Below are 17,775 nucleotides of genomic sequence, written 5' to 3'. Positions count from 1 at the left end.
TCTGGCGATTCCTCCACTTTGCGGACAATACTTCCCTGGAGGTTAGAGACAAATTGTGCAAAGTACGCCCTGTAGTCGACCATGTAAACACGAGGTGCAAGGAGCTGTACCAGCCTGAACGCGAGCTCGCCATTGACGAGGGGGTGATGGCATGGCGAGGCCGCCTGACCTTCCGGGTCTACAACCCCAACAAGCCCACCCGCTATGGCATCAAGTCCTACTTCCTGTGCGAATCACGCACAGGATATTGCTTTTCATTTAAGCCATATTGTCGGGAAGGCTCGATCCTGGGGGACACGGTCGTCGGTCTGCTTGGACGTCTGTCTGGGGCCGGCTATACGCTCTACATGGACAACTTCTACAACTCGGTACGTATGTCAGCCAGGCTCCGACAGTTGAGGACCGACGTCTGTGGTACCCTCAGGAAGCACCGGGGCGAGCCAGCCATCATCAAGAACATTACCAAACGTGACATCGGTGTGGGGGAGCGCATTGCGGTCAACAACAAGGAGGTCCTGATCGTGGCATGGCGCGATAAGAGAATCGTGAAGACCATCAGCAGCTTCCACGAGGACACTATGGAAAAGGCGATGGTGTGGAAGAAGCAGAAGAAGGGCAAAGCGCTGAGGGTGGAGATGCTCAAGCCAACATCAATCCTGGAGTACAATAAATTCATGAACGGCGTCGATCAGCTGGATCAAAATATATCGTACTATCCGGTTACACGTAAGACTGGAAAGTGGACCAAAAAGTTTGTGATGTATCTGATCCAAATATGTATCTTCAACGCGTTTGTCTTGTACAAAAAAAAGCACCCACAAGGGCATTACTCCAACCTCTTCCGGTTCACCAGGGCTGTGGCGCGGACCTACACAGACGGTAAGGAGAAGAAGATTCCTGGGGTGACAGCGGAGATGGAGGCGGAGGCGGAGGCAGGGGAGGAGGCAGGGGAGGAGGCAGGGGGTGGGGATGAGGAGGAGGCAGGGGCTGAGCAGGTGGGGCGTGTCGACCCTAGGGCCCCACTGGGGGACCCGCAGAGCAGATTAGTGGGTGGCTTTGTGAAGCATGTAATGGTTGCATACAAAGCCACCCCGAAGAGAAAGCTACCGTGTAGGAAATGTCGTGTCTGCAGTAGGCGTGGCATCAGGAGTGAGACCAGATATTTTTGCACATCGTGCAAAGTCCCCCTGCATCGTGACAAATGCTTCGCTCTGTACCACACAAAGAGGGATTTCTCTAAATAGTTTCTTTATTAGTTGTCATACAGAAGTACAGACTACTTCTAAATAATCCAGCACACAGAAGTACAGATTACTTCTAAATAATCCATCATTGTGTGATACAGACAGAACCATGTGTACCGGTACATAGTATAGCTAGCTGAGTGTAGTATAGTATAGTGTAGTATAGTATAGTATAGTATATTGTAGTATAGTATAGTATAGTATAGTGTATGGGTAGTTGCACTGTTTTCTGTACAAGACAAATGCGTTGAACACATGTATTTGGGCCACGGTTGTCGATATTGCATAGGCATGTTTGGACCACTTGCAGATGAGACGTTATGTTAGCGATCTAGCTGTATCGACTCCATTCATAATTTGCATTGTGTGTGTATATAGTTTTTTTTTATTTATCTTTTTCCCCCCTCATTTTTACCGTTTGCACAGAACCAATGGTTGCTGACAGTCACCCAGTTTAAAAAAGTATATACTGTAGGTAACATACCACACTTTTCTAATGCAGTCCATTGGCCTATTATTTATATACTTTGGAAGCATGTATTGGATATTTTTTGGTCCACAGATCATCTGGCGCTTCATCCATTTATCAATGGACAATGCAGTCATCGATGCGAGAGACCAAGTAAGATATGCCCTGTAGTTCATGTGACGTGAATGTTACCAGCAAACTTCTAAATGCACTGAAACAATGGTTGGTTATCCTCCAGTGTTCACTTTTTATAAGGTATTGTCTTTGTAAATTACCATAATCCTATACTGTGAATGTTACCAACAAACTCCTAAATGCACTGACACAATGGTTGGTTATCATCAGCCAGTGTTCACTTTTTATAAGGTATTGTCTTGGTAAATTACCATAATCCTATACTGTGAATGTTACCAACAAACTCCTAAATGCACTGAAACAATGGTTGGTTATCATCACAGTGTTCACTTTTTATAAGGTATTGTCTTGGTAAATTACCATAATCCTATACTGTGAATGTTACCAACAAACTCCTAAATGCACTGAAACAATGGTTGGTTATCATCACAGTGTTCACTTTTTATAAGGTATTGTCTTGGTAAATTACCATAATCCTATACTGTGAATGTTACCAACAAACTCCTAAATGCACTGAAACAATGGTTGGTTATCATCACAGTGTTCACTTTTTATAAGGTATTGTCTTGGTAAATTACCATAATCCTATACTGTGAATGTTACCAACAAACTCCTAAATGCACTGAAACAATGGTTGATTATCCTCCAGTGTTCACTTTTTATAAGGTATTGTCTTGGTAAATTACCATAATCCTATACTGTGAATGTTACCAACAAACTCCTAAATGCACTGAAACAATGGTTGATTATCCTCCAGTGTTCACTTTTTATAAGGTATTGTCTTGGTAAATTACCATAATCCTATACTGTGAATGTTACCAACAAACTCCTAAATGCACTGAAACAATGGTTGGTTATCCTCCAGTGTTCACTTTTTATAAGGTATTGTCTTTGTAAATTACCATAATCCTATACTGTGAATGTTACCAACAAACTCCTAAATGCACTGACACAATGGTTGGTTATCATCAGCCAGTGTTCACTTTTTATAAGGTATTGTCTTGGTAAATTACCATAATCCTATACTGTGAATGTTACCAACAAACTCCTAAATGCACTGAAACAATGGTTGATTATCCTCCAGTGTTCACTTTTTATAAGGTATTGTATTGGTAAATTACCATAATCCTATACTGTGAATGTTACCAACAAACTCCTAAATGCACTGAAACAATGGTTGATTATCCTCCAGTGTTCACTTTTTATAAGGTATTGTCTTGGTAAATTACCATAATCCTATACTGTGAATGTTACCAACAAACTCCTAAATGCACTGAAACAATGGTTGATTATCCTCCAGTGTTCACTTTTTATAAGGTATTGTCTTGGTAAATTACCATAATCCTATACTGTGAATGTTACCAACAAACTCCTAAATGCACTGAAACAATGGTTGGTTATCATCACAGTGTTCACTTTTTATAAGGTATTGTCTTGGTAAATTACCATAATCCTATACTGTGAATGTTACCAACAAACTCCTAAATGCACTGAAACAATGGTTGATTATCCTCCAGTGTTCACTTTTTATAAGGTATTGTATTGGTAAATTACCATAATCCTATACTGTGAATGTTACCAACAAACTCCTAAATGCACTGAAACAATGGTTGATTATCCTCCAGTGTTCACTTTTTATAAGGTATTGTCTTGGTAAATTACCATAATCCTATACTGTGAATGTTACCAGCATATAATGCACAGCAACAATGGTTGGTACTGATGACTTGTCACCCAGTTTATTGAACATATTTTACAATAAAAATGTTCATGGCATCAAAGTTTCAAGTTTTTTGCATTGTAAAGTATTCTGTATTTTATAATAATGTTGTCTGGACCTACACCAGTAGTTATAAAACTTACTTGTTCATTAGCGCCAGGCATATCAATCAAATGACCAACAAAGTAATCAATCAATCAAACAAATCAATCTATGAATCAAACTATCAACAAAACAATCAAACATTCTATCAAGCAAATGACCAACAAAGTAATCAATCAAACAAATCAATCTATGAATCAAACTATCAACAAAACAATCAAACATTCTATCAATCAAATGACCAACAAAGTAATCAATCAATCAAACCAATCAATCTATGAATCAAACTATCAACAAAACAATAAAACATTCTATCAAGCAAATTACCAACAAAACAATCAAACATTCTATCAATCAAATGACCAACAAAGTAATCAATCAATCAAACAAATCAATCTATGAATCAAACTATCAACAAAACAATCAAACATTATATCAATCAAATGACCAACAAAGTAATCAATCAATCAAACCAATCAATCTATGAATCAAACTATCAACAAAACAATCAAACATTCTATCAATCAAATGACCAACAAAGTAATCAATCAATCAAACCAATCAATCTATGAATCAAACTATCAACAAAACAATCAAACATTCTATCAAGCAAACTATCAACAAAACAATCAAACATTCTATCAATCAAATGACCAACAAAGTAATCAATCAATCAAACAAATCAATCTATGAATCAAACTATCAACAAAACAATCAAACATTCTATCAATCAAATGACCAACAAAGTAATCAATCAATCAAACCAATCAATCTATGAATCAAACTATCAACAAAACAATCAAACATTCTATCAAGCAAATTACCAACAAAGTAATCAATCAATCAAACAAATCAATCTATGAATCAAACTATCAACAAAACAATCAAACATTCTATCAAGCAAACTATCAACAAAACAATCAAACATTCTATCAATCAAATGACCAACAAAGTAATCAATCAATCAAACAAATCAATCTATGAATCAAACTATCAACAAAACAATCAAACATTCTATCAATCAAATGACCAACAAAGTAATCAATCAATCAAACAAATCAATCTATGAATCAAACTATCAACAAAACAATCAAACATTCTATCAATCAAATGACCAACAAAGTAATCAATCAATCAAACAAATCAATCTATGAATCAAACTATCAACAAAACAATAAAACATTCTATCAATCAAACCAATAAAACAATCTGTCAAACAATCAATCAATCAAACCATCCATCCATCCATCCCAGTCTAAATTGCTTTATAACACGTTCAGTACCTATTATCACCCCGCCGGCACACCTTTCATAAAAGTGCCTGTAACTTCTGTTCTAAATAATTTACCTCCACTTTTATCTTTTGTTGACGTTTTTTAACTTGTAATTGTGAACGAACGAAGACATGCAGAAACAAACGGTTTTTTGCATTGTGTACATCAACTTGTCGTCTTCAAATGAGCCCAACCATTTCCCCATAGTTATAATATAAAATATAGAAATAGCTCCGCTAAGATCATGAGATATGCTAGAATCGTCCAGGAATCCTGGCAACCCACAGTCATTTTCCGGATTTTTGGCCGGCACCCAAAGTGTTAAGAAAGAAAAACACTTATACACTAAAACAAATATTTAAATTGTATGGAGAATCCCCACAGTGCAGTCCTCTGGAGATAGTATGGATTTTGATGTTGTTGTTAGGGTCATAAACGGCTTCGCAGGCGATTCAAGTTCTTTGAAGAAGAGCATTATCTAAGTCGTTATTATCTACATTTCAACATACAGTACCAGACACATGTTTTCCTGTGCGTGATACGCTTCTGCCAAACATGGTAATGTTTGTGTTTGTGGCATTGTATGCACAAGGAAAGGACCGGAGGGGGGTGGGGGGGGGGGGGGGGGGGGGGCAGAGACGGCAGGAAGTGTGGGCTGATATAACTTGTTCAGAATAGCAGCATCACAGCTAAAGTCTTACCTCCACACTTTGTGACCCCAGTGTCTGTATCCATTTATTTTCTATCCCTCCTACTTTTGTACTGTTACTGTTGTCATTCACTTTGTGATTGTTTGCTGTCTGACTGACATTACTCTTTAATAAATAAAAAGTTATTAACAAAATAAATAGGTGTACTGATTAAATATCACTAGTCTGGTCACATCTAAGGCCTTCCTCGACTAAATACATTTGTTTGTAGTTAAAGGGATAATTAGGACATTAAGTGGTATGAATACTTGCTAGTTGTGTAGTTGATGCCATTATCTTACTCACAGAGTCACGTGGTCGGTCCGCGGTTGTGGCGCTGTGATGCACCAGGTCTTGTTCCAACATGAATCAAGCACAGGAAATGCTTGAGGACCGCAGATTCTTACTGTTGATGATTGAAGCTTTTGCCTACATGTTATGGTGTGGATTAACACTTTCTCGTCTTGTGGGCTAGAACTCCTCCCACGGGACTCAGTGAGTAAGATAATAGCATCAGGTACACTACTAGTATTCCATCCCACTTAATGTCCACAAATCCAAACTATCCCTTTAACTAATAGTCATGATTTTGTCAACTGAATAATTGATTTAATCCACAAATCTGTAAAAGCGCCTTTCACAAAGTGGTCTCTGTCTGCTTCCAAGTGAACCCAGTGAGAGTGTTTTGTTTGAAGTGAGAACGCAATCATAGACAAAAAAACTTTGCATTTAAGCTGATTGGGTGGTTTTTGGTGAAATGTTTCTATATTTTTGGAAATAGGTGATTTTTCATCATCGAAAGGTGTGTGATTTGTGTGATTTGTGTGTTATGCTTAATTTGTTAATTGGCAAAGTAAAACCAAACTGAACCATTGAAAATATAATGCAACAAAAGTAACAATCTGGTGTGTACAGAAATGGTGTAGTGTAGTGTTCCAGAGATGGTTTAATGGTCTAGAGATGGTTTAATGGTCCAAAGATGGTTTAGTGGTCTAGAGATTGTTTAATGGTCTAGAGATGGTGTAGTGTTCCAGAGATGGTTTAATGGTCTAGAGATGGTTTAATGGTCTAGAGATGGTGTAGTGTTCCAGAGATGGTTTAATGGTCTAGAGATGGTTTAATGGTCTAGAGATGGTGTAGTGTTCCAGAGATGGTTTAATGGTCTAGAGATGGTTTAATGGTCTAGAGATTGTTTAGTGGTCTAGAGATGGTTTAATGGTCTAGAGATGGTGTAGTGTTCCAGAGATGGTTTAATGGTCTAGAGATGGTTTAATGGTCTAGAGATTGTTTAGTGGTCTAGAGATGGTTTAATGGTCTAGAGATGGTTTAATGGTCTAGAGATTGTTTAGTGGTCTAGAGATTGTTTAATGGTCTGGACTGGAGATGGTGTAGTGTTCCAGAGATGGTTTAACACTTTGGATGCCACGCCTCCCCGTCTCAAAACCTCATTGCGTGCCACCACCCACTTCAATGATAGCGCTCTCATATTTGCAAATGCATAAACTACATCTTAAATTATGGTTATTTGTCTAATCTGGCCGTCGCTTATCAATGACTTGTTTGCAGTCAACATTGTCGAAACGGATTGTTTTTTAATCGGTTCATTTCCGTTTTATACCATTTTGAAAAACACTTGTTTCTTGAAACTTCCAGAAGATTTCAGAAGATTCTGTGATAAACGCCCTTTACTGTAATACACGAAACACGTTGTCATTTTTCGGCCTATTTATGAATCGTTTTCAAATAAACGCTAGATTATCGATAGTATGTGTACTTATTATGCATGCTATAGAAGCGGGCTGAAAAATCGAATCTCTTATTTCCTGATCGCACACACACACATACACATAGGGCCCACGTTGATATCTCTGTGAAAAAAGCTCTGATTATCCTAAGACTGGTAAAATAGATTCCTTACCTCAGATCAGATGTTCTCCAAAAAGATTATTCCAATTCCTGATCGCCATTCCAAATATCGATCGCATTTATTGATCCAACGCTGGGTGGTCGAAACACCGATTCCACGCTGTTCTGATGGTCCAGAATGAATCCGATCGTCTCGGGTGACTTGTCTGAGAAGTATGTTGACTGTATCATGCCCAGCCTCGGGCAGCGCTATTATTTAAGAATATGTTGACTGTATAAAAAAAAAAAAAAAAAAAATCTTTTTTAATTTCTTTTTACCTTTTAGGGGGGGGGGGGGGGCTCGCGTTTAAATCTCGCACAGGGCCTCGCATTTCTCCCAGGCGGCCCTGCACACATCACACACGTCACACACGTCAGACACATCACACACACGTCATGCACATCACACATGTCACACACATCACTCATGTCACACACATCACACACATCACTCCCATCACGCACATCACGCACATCACACACATCATGTCTCTGGAAAGCAGCAGGAATCAGGCTTGGCACTGAGCTGGCAGCCCTCAACTTGTCTGCTACTGAACCGCTTCCAAAAACACCTACTCTCACTATGATTCAGAGAAGAGCCAGAAGCAAACTTTGCTTATAGGTTATGTAAGCTGACGATGATGATGATGATGATGATGATGATGATGATGATGATGATGATGATGATGATGATGATGATGATGATGATGATGAATGCAGCGCTATGGTGGTTGAATTCATGATAATGTTACAGCATAGCGTGGTAGTTATATTGTGATGGACAATTAAAACCCCATTAAATGTTCATAACCAGTGTGTAGGATTGATGGGCTCAACAGACGGTAGATGATGAACAATTTACGAAATGTCTAGCTCCCTGTGAGCCACTGCAACAACCATTACACATGTAAACCTGCACCAGTGAGCCACTGCAACAACCATTACACATCTAAACCTGCACCAGTGAGCCACTGCAACAACCATTACACATGTAAACCTGCACCAGTGAGCCACTGCAACAACCATTACACATCTAAACCTGCACCAGTGAGCCACTGCAACAACCATTACACATGTAAACCTGCACCAGTGAGCCACTGCAACAACCATTACACATCTAAACCTGCACCAGTGAGCCACTGCAACAACCATTACACATCTAAACCTGCACCAGTGAGCCACTGCAACAACCATTACACATCTAAACCTGCACCTGTGAGCCACTGCAACAACCATTACACATCTAAACCTGCACCTGTGAGCCACTGCAACAACCATTACACATGTAAACCTGCACCAGTGAGCCACTGCAACAACCATTACACATGTAAACCTGCACCAGTGAGCCACTGCAACAACCATTACACATGTAAACCTGCACCAGTGAGCCACTGCAACAACCATTACACATGTAAACCTGCACCAGTGAGCCACTGCAACAACCATTACACATGTAAACCTGCACCAGTGAGCCACTGCAACAACCATTACACATGTAAACCTGCACCAGTGCAACAACCATTACACATGTAAACCTGCACCAGTGCCAAACTCCACGAGGCCGAGGGCGTGTCGCTTAGCAGGCAGACGACTCACCGATATTCCTCCTCGTTTCATTGAAAATGAACGGCACACTTATTTTATTTATTTTTTATTTAACCTTTATTTTACCAGGTAGTCACTTGAGATCAATGATCTCTTTTTCGAGTAAAACCTGGCCAAAATGGCAGCAAAACAAAAACAAACATACACAAAACACAGACAGATACATTAAAAAAAAGGAAAAAATGCAATGTCTACCATTGATTGATTGATTGATTGATTTATTGAAAACTTTATTAACATATTGCAGAATGGGTACAATACAGTAAGGCTCAATACACACAATTGTTAAGGGGTTGCAGACCAGAGAAAGACTTTCATCTAGTTTACAACCATCTGTCAAGCCCATGAGCTTTTGCATCGCCACACACATGTAGACTGTTGTGTCAGTTTAGTGACTGATGTGACACACTCACTCTGCTCCCCAGAGCTCTCCTGGTGGAAATATAATCAGCGGTGACAGAGTGAAGACTGAGAATAAAGGAGTGAGAGGAGAGATAGAGGAGGAGGGAGAGAAAGAGGAGGAGGGAGGGATACAGGAGTGAGGGAGAGATAGAGGACTGAGGGAGAGATAGAGGAGTGAGCGGAGGAGGGAGAGATAGAGAGAAAGAGAGAGGAGGAGGGATGGATAGAGAGAAAGAGAGAGGAGAATGGAGAGATAGAGGAGGGAGGGAGAGATAGAGGAGGAGGGATGGGTGGAGAGAAAGAGAGAGGAGGAGGGAGAGATATAGGAGGGAGGGGGAGATAGAGGAGGGGGAGAGATAGAAGGAGAGAGAAAGAGATGAGAGAAAGACAGAGAGGGGTGAAGGAGAGATGGAGAGAAAGAAAGAGGAGGAAGGAGAGATGGAGAGAAAGACAGAGAGGAGTGAAGGAGAGATGGAGAGAAAGAAAGAGAGAGGAGGAAGGAGAGAGCGAGAGAAAGAAAGAAAGAGAGAGGAGGAAGGAGAGAGGGAGGAAGGCTGTGGGAGTTTGTTTTCCACCCAGCAATGTGTCCCACTGTCCCACCAGATGCTTTCCCCAGAACAGATGCTGACCTCTGACCTCCAATTTGTAGTCCCCTTGGTAGAATGACTTTGTGTAAGTTTGTTACAATTTCCCCACATACACACAGGTTCCATGTCATTCTTGTCTTGATAACAAAAATCAAGGCGCCCTTCTTTTTTCATAATCTTTTACCGTTACAGAAAGGTTAGGTAGTTATTTTCTGCCGATTCACCATTCATGCCATTGGCTTTTAGCATAATTTGATTTGATTTTATTAGGGATCCCCATTAGCTGGTGCGATAGCAACCAGCTAGTCTTCCTGGGGTCCACACACAAAAAAAACATACAAAAACAATCACTATTGCAAAAACAAAATTATTAAAAGTCAGTACACACAATGCATAATGAAACTACTGTAACAATTAAGATAGCTAAAATGACTACATCTCATGTAGAACAAGCCGCGATACATCGAGTATACTCGATATATCGCCCAGCCCTACCTGGCCACCATCACCAGTAAAGAATCAACAGCGAGCGAGCGATATCAAGGGGTCCCTGATGTAAACAAGACGAAAGTCTTTTTCTGGTCTGCATCCCCTTAACAATTGTTTGTATTGAGCCGTATTGTATTATACCCATTCTGCAATCTGTTAAATAAAGTTTTCATCCATTCATTCTACTAGCGTTAACGTTACTAGTACAATCAATAGCGAGCGATATAACAACATTAACCAGACTGCTATATCAACAATGTTTGTGTCCAGCAAGCTAACGTTAGTCTCCCCATGTGTAACGTTATTAAGCATTAACTTATGTTGGAAATGACAATGATCTATTAATTAATGACGTGATGATTAAAGTATTTCCACTCCATTCCACGATACCAGCGCCTCACCAGCTAACCACACGTAGCCAACAACAACTGCACGCTATGTACACTAGCCGCAATGCTAACTATTATAATGGTAAATCCCAAGGGATCATCCCTATGTTCCCCGGGTCCTATGTTCCCCGGGTCCTATGTTCCCCGCTTGATTGATTAATAGATTGAACATTTTATTAATTTTTATTATTTTATTAATGATTAATGTCCGCCTTGTTTCGAACTGGTTAAGCTTAGGCCCTCTTTCGAACTGGTTAAGGTTAGAGTTTGGAATCAGGGCTGGTGGTCTAAAATGTTCAATCAATCAATCAATCAAAGTGGGGAATAGGGCTGCAACTAATGACTATTTTGGTAGTCGACTAATCTGTCGATTATTTTTTCGATTAGTCGACTAATCGAAAAACAATTATATAAAAAAAAAATATATGTATATATATATAATTTTTTTTTTTTCACTACCTATCTTTGTGAAAGTGGCTTCTCAGCTCTGGTCCAGCTGAATACAGAGCAGAGGAACAGATTGGACATTGAGCATGACCTCAGAGTTGCTTTGAGACTCTTGTCAGGACCAAACAACATCCCCAGTTATCCCATTAGTTCCCCCAAACTTACTGTCGGTCTGTTATGTTAAGCTAAGAAGTCTTCAGCTGGCTGGACCAGAGCTGAGAAGCCACTTTCACAAAGATAGGTAGTGCAAAAATTTAAAAATAAATAAATATATATATATATAATTTTTTTTTTTTAATGACTAATCGACGCAACAATATCTCGTCGACGATTTTTTAATCGTTGCAGCCCTAGTGGGGAACATAGAACATAGGACCCGGGGAACATAGACATGCTCCCAATCCCAATAACATTAGCACGTACAGTAAGCTAACAAAATCAGCAATCTTTTTGTGAGACTAAACTCTCCGCTCTTGGTGGTAGATTGTGTTGATGTTGGTTTTGTTTCATCAACAAATGAGGCAGAACACACAGTGAATGTATCCTTTTTTGTTTATTGCACTTTGTTCTTGCTGCAAACAAATAATGAATGCTCCCCCGTGTAGCGCAATGATAACGTAGTGAGGCGTTCAACCCTTCTGATTGGTTGAAAATAAATGGCCTTCATGTTTGAACTACATCGCCACCTATTGCTTTGGCATTGTACTACATGTATATTTTACAGTTCCGTGAGTACACAGTTATTTTTTTTAAACCACTCGTGTGTACGGAGGAATATTCTTTTTAAAACCTCGGTGTCAAAAATACCCGTGATCGTGTGGACTGGGCCTTAGTCCAAACCAACCAATTTGAGATAAATGGACTAAGGAGGCAGCCCTTGTAGAGACACTAGGAGTGGCAGCTGGAGAGTTAAATGAAGTGGTTGTTTGGTGTGTCCACAAGGACATACTCTCCACATGACAAAGGAGCCAGGCAACACCAGGCAGTCACACACACACGTGTGGTCATTCATCCCTCACACAGAGACAATGACTGGTGGGGGGTGGCTGTGTGTGTGTCCAGGCATGTTTGTTTACTAAGGTTAGACAACCAGACACAACCAGTGTCAGCTGTGATTGTTGGCCAATAGTAGAATGGACGTTTCCGTGACCTGTTTACTGGGAGTGTGCTGCTCAGTACAGTACAGTACAGTGCAAGTGCCAAGTGAGCAACAGAAAAACAGGACTTCTGTTTTAAAGAGCAGTTCAATTTCTTCTTTAATTAACATCGTTGTGTACTTCATTTGTGATTAGTGCTGTTGTGCCATAAGTATAACCGTAGTTGCACAGCAGCCGGCTTTGGTAATCCATGTTGTCGGGCTTAAGTTATGAGCTTGTGTGCCAAAACCACAGTGGTTTGTACCAATTAGCGTCCTTTGAGAAACTACCGTCAGCTACGGGTGGGGTTTTGATGCATTCACGTTCCAAGAATTATTTTGAAAGTGCTGGCCTGGGCCCCGTTCCATGTACCTGGATAACTGAGTTAGCCGGATAACTTTAGCTGGATAACTGGGTTAGCCGGACTTTCCGGTTTCATGTACGTGGATTTTCCAGATCACCATGCTAACAGATCCAAAAGTTTGAGCCTGGTCGAAAGCAGAGTTCAAGTTCAAGTTAGCCGGATCACGCAGAGCCACGCCCCCGCAAAGAAAGTGACAGCTCGTTTCCTGAAACTATTCCCACAGTCTACGATCTGCATTATACCATTCTGAATTACGTTTTTGTGCTCCATTCTTCCAGAGGGGGCTTTTGAAATGTAAAATAGACCCAAAATGCTGATATTAAATTCACTTTGTCCTAAATAATGCACGTTATATATACCGTGGCGACGGTGGCGCTCGCTCGTGCGATGTACACATTATGTGGTTATTTTAATTGTAACTGGGATTAAGATGTCTGATGAGATGCGCTGTTTGACGGATTTGAGAAATTGAATGAGCCGTTGACGTCACATGAATGAATGAGGATAAAGAAATAAAACTTCATTCAAAATAAGGAATATTCTAAACACGGGTCTCTCGTTCATTAATGTATAAACAATGAATTATTCCCATCTGGCACAGTGGCCCAGCGGTAGTGCTCAAGCCTGCCAACCTTGCGACCCGGGTTCAAATCCCGGTGTTTCCAATATGATTTTTTTGAATATAATATTAATGATTATACGCCAAAGTAGCCTGGTTTTAAGTTAAAATATTATAAATCTACATGCATTGAGGATGTCATTCTTTATATAGCTCTCAACGTGCACCAAATTGAATTATTCCTATATTGCAAAAAAAAGGAGACGACTAGGGTCTTGAACCCCGGTCGTCCGTGTGAAAGTCAAAAGAACAACCCGTTAGACCACATTGGAGATAAGTTAAAGATTGACTATACATCAATCAATGGGCAAGAGGGCCGTATCGTAATTCTGTATAACAGTTAACTAATTATTTTCGCTAGCAAGATCTCATTTGATTATTCAATCCAGCAGGCAAGTTTAAAGAAATATAATCTGATTGATTGAGGTAATGAGGGACTTAGAATTAGCCTATAGATAACGCATTTAACTTGTCGGCGAGGCGATTGAGCCGTATTGCAATCTGTCAATAAAGTCTTAAATCAATTAATCAATCAATGCCGTTGAGAATCAGGGTCTCTGCCATCGATACGTGCTGGCTTTTCACCTAAAGCGGCCGCGCGCATTTAGCTTGACTCGCAAGTCTGGCTTGAGTTAACGAGACTGAATCCACCTTTGTGAAACAGGAAAATCCCGGCTTCGAACATCGGGTTAACTGAAGCTGGATAATGGACATCTTGATCGACTTAGTTGAACCATGTACATGAAACAGGGCCCTGGCCCCTTTCCAAACAGTTTCAAAGGACGACTTCTCAGTTGGTTCTGTGTAACGGGCCATCTGCCGGGTCAGGTTACTGTGCCCAGCGGTATCGCACACAAGTTGTGGACGTGAAATGACGGAAAAACACAAAGTAATTTTTTTTCATATTATTACAGTTTGAATGTTTAAGAACATAATTACTATAAAAGCAAACAGTTATAGTATCTCTAATAGTAACAATTCTTTGTTTAAAAAAGGCTGTTTCCGTGTGACTTTGGCAATTGCATGGGGGCGGAATAAAATTTGCATGCAAATCAAGACGAGTGCTTTCGTTGGCGAGAGTTGAAGTTGGGAGAGTAGGAGAGCGACGCCCAACACACATGGCCTCTGGTGATAAACTTTCCATCGGATTTAATGAACGAGGTATTGGACTTTGTTAATCGTGTCAATGACTGCCTCGGATGGTCTGTCAGGTCTGTCTTTATGCGTCTTTATGGGTAAGTTGTTGACTAGTTGTTTATTTAGAATGTTTGTGTGTGGTAGGGCTGTCTTAAATACTTCGAAGCTTCGTTCAATGGCACAAGCTTCGAACATAAAAAAAATCGAAGTAAAAAAAATAATTGAAAAAAAAAAAAAAAAAAAAAAAAAATTGCCTCCAAAATCTTGCGCCTCCATTCCAATTAAACGAAAGTAAGCGGCACCTTCCCGCCTCCATTCCAATTAAACGAAAGTAAGCGGCGCCTCGACTCCACCTCTCTACAACAAGCACGTGGAGATTATTATCTGTGTTGAAAACAACAAGGACATGTGCAGCAGACATGTCGACGAAGAAGCGAAGCAATGCCGTTTGTTATTTAAGACTATGTCGGACAGATTTGTGTTCATTGTGCTGCTTTTTTAAAGTGTCCCGACCCATATAAAAATATGTCTTAATAAAACGTGCTTAATTAAGTCGAATTCTGCCTTTGTCTCTATCAACTACATATAAATATTTATATAATTGTTTGCTTGATAGACGAAGGTTGCAACATAATTATGTAATGTCATGTCGTTGGCTGTGAGAGCAGCCCCACTGCACCCAGGCAGGGCAGCCGAGTGAAATCTTGTTGGCTGCGTCACAGTCATGAAAGGGGCTACTTAATTAATTAATCCAATCCACTTTATTTATAGAGCACATTTAAAAACAACAACGTTTACCAAAGTGCTGTGCAAGTCCCACAACATAAGATAAAAAAATATACAAAAAAGAAAAAAAAGGTATTGATTTCTTAAAATTGTTTTGTATTTCTTCCCCCCGAAGCTTCGAATTAAAATCGAAGCTCGGCCCCGAAGCTTCGATTGCCAAAAAAAGCTTCGAAGGTCAGCCCTGACAGCCCTGTTGGACTGTGAAATGTAGCGTTCAAATAACGTTACTGTCACCTTTTATTTATTTAATGGCATTTAAACGTCATCATAACCTCTTACAATTCCGCAATGATTTAATAAGCTTGGCGCATTGGAACGGAAACCGGGTGAATTAGACGTGAGAAGAAGAAATCGTAGTCCTAAAACAAAGGAGACCCAGGGCTTTCGATTTCCGTCTAGATTTGATAAAACTACACTACCAACAGCGGAAGTCCAACCATATCACATTTTTCTGAAGTTTTTAGTGTTTATATCTCACGGGTCGAACAAACCTAAACGTTATTGCCATACTATACAACGTATATCGTTTTTTTTCTTACCTTTCTGTGAACATAGAAAGAAGAACTAGAAAAAAGTCAGTTTTAACATTCTAAGAGACCAGTCTTGAACACACACACACACACGTTGAACTCAAACTGCCGCTTCATGCGATCAAACGCCATCAGGGTGTCTACAGGGAACGAGGACAAGTGGAGCGTTTGGCAGGCCATCAGGATGCTCAATGACTATGTGACATCAACCCATCCATCCACATGCACACACTCACTTTAAACAAACAACTCACCTTAACACTAACTTTAGACACTTTAATAACACTACATCATATTTATCTATTTTTTTTATCCACTTTTTCTCCTCCTGTTTTTCTGTGTTTTTCTCTCTCTCTCACACACACACACACACACACACACACGCATACGCACACACACACACATACACACACACACACACACACACACACAGACACACACACACAAGATACATGCACCCTGCACTGCACCCTAATAAGATGCAAAAACGGTTTTACAAGATTCAAATTAGCACATCTTCAAACATTCTCAGATTTCAACGTATGACACATCATTTGAAAGCTTGCATTCTGTACTTTTACAATAAAAAAATCTGGAAAATGTGGCCACAATCGCTGGTCAGGGACACATAAGTAGTCGTACATGCCTTATGATCCTCATGATACCATTCAAGGGGAACACCATGTTATTTCCATCTTGGAATCCTCTATCACTATTTGTGAACATGAGGTACTTTATCCCAAAGCGAAGGGTTCACATCGACAGTGGGATTAAGTGTTGATTTGAAGGGTTACTTCAAATCAGAGAGAGAGGGAGAGAGGGAGAGAGAGAGAGAGAGTATTTGCCCAAATTTAATGAAATAATCCTTAATTTTTGCTCTATCATTTGTTCTTGGAGAGTATGAACAATCCGTGGCCCTAGTGGCAAAGTGTGTTAGAATGTTACAATCCCAGACAGAAGAACCAGGAATGAATTCCTATTTCTGCCTTAATTACTTTAGTCTGTTACTAAATATTAGCAGATGCATGACGGAACACATCATTGACATGTTTAGTTTGTTACTAAATGTTAGCAGATGAGTAACGAGGGAACACATAGTTGAAATGTTTTGTGTTCAGAAGTAATCCTTCCTCCCATTATAATCTATGGATAAATTTGTTTTATTGTGTCCTTTGATTGTTGATATTCACAGATTATTATTTATTTACTGATAATGATTTGTCAATGTTTACTGTGTTTATTGTATTGCTTTGGCAACGTAGGTATTTTTTTCCTGCCATGCCAATAAAGCAATTTTGAATTTGAATTTGAGAGAGAGAGAGAGAGAGAGAGAGAGAGAGAGAGAGAGAGAGAGAGAGAGAGAGAGAGAGAGAGAGAGAGAGATTGATTGATTGATTGATTGAAAACTTTATTAACAGATTGCAGAATGGGTACAGTACAGTACGGCTCAATACATACAATTGTTAAGGGGATGCAGACCAGAGAAACACTTTTGTCTTGTTTACATCAGGGTCCCCCATTTTCAATTCATCAGGACATATATGACATACATGACATACAGATAGACAGTACTGCTACATCTATACATTTATGACATACCAGATTTGCAAATACAGTACTGTTTGTTATACAAAACGAGTCCAGAAAAGGGAGTATATACATTTGACGTAAAAACTGTACATTGGAGGAGGTTGGGTGGGGTTGGGTGGGTAGGAGGGGTTGGGGGGGGGGGGGGGGGGGGGGGGG

General features: G+C 39.9%; 1 protein-coding gene across 1 annotated transcript in view; it reads left to right on the top strand.

Annotated features, from left to right (window-relative positions):
- LOC311246146 (myelin basic protein-like) overlaps positions 1–17,775 on the top strand; it is a gene marked incomplete at its 3' end in the record, with an annotated part of 159,894 nt that overhangs the window by 7,484 nt on the left and 134,635 nt on the right. The gene's annotated exons all lie outside the window — the stretch shown is intronic.

This window comes from Notolepis coatsorum (assembly GCF_963971535.1).
Source record: "Notolepis coatsorum genome assembly, chromosome: 19".
In the NCBI taxonomy this organism is placed as follows: Eukaryota; Metazoa; Chordata; class Actinopteri; order Aulopiformes; family Paralepididae; genus Notolepis; species Notolepis coatsorum.
The sequence above is the reverse complement of the archived record's forward strand: the minus strand, read 5'-3'. Positions and strand labels throughout refer to the sequence as shown.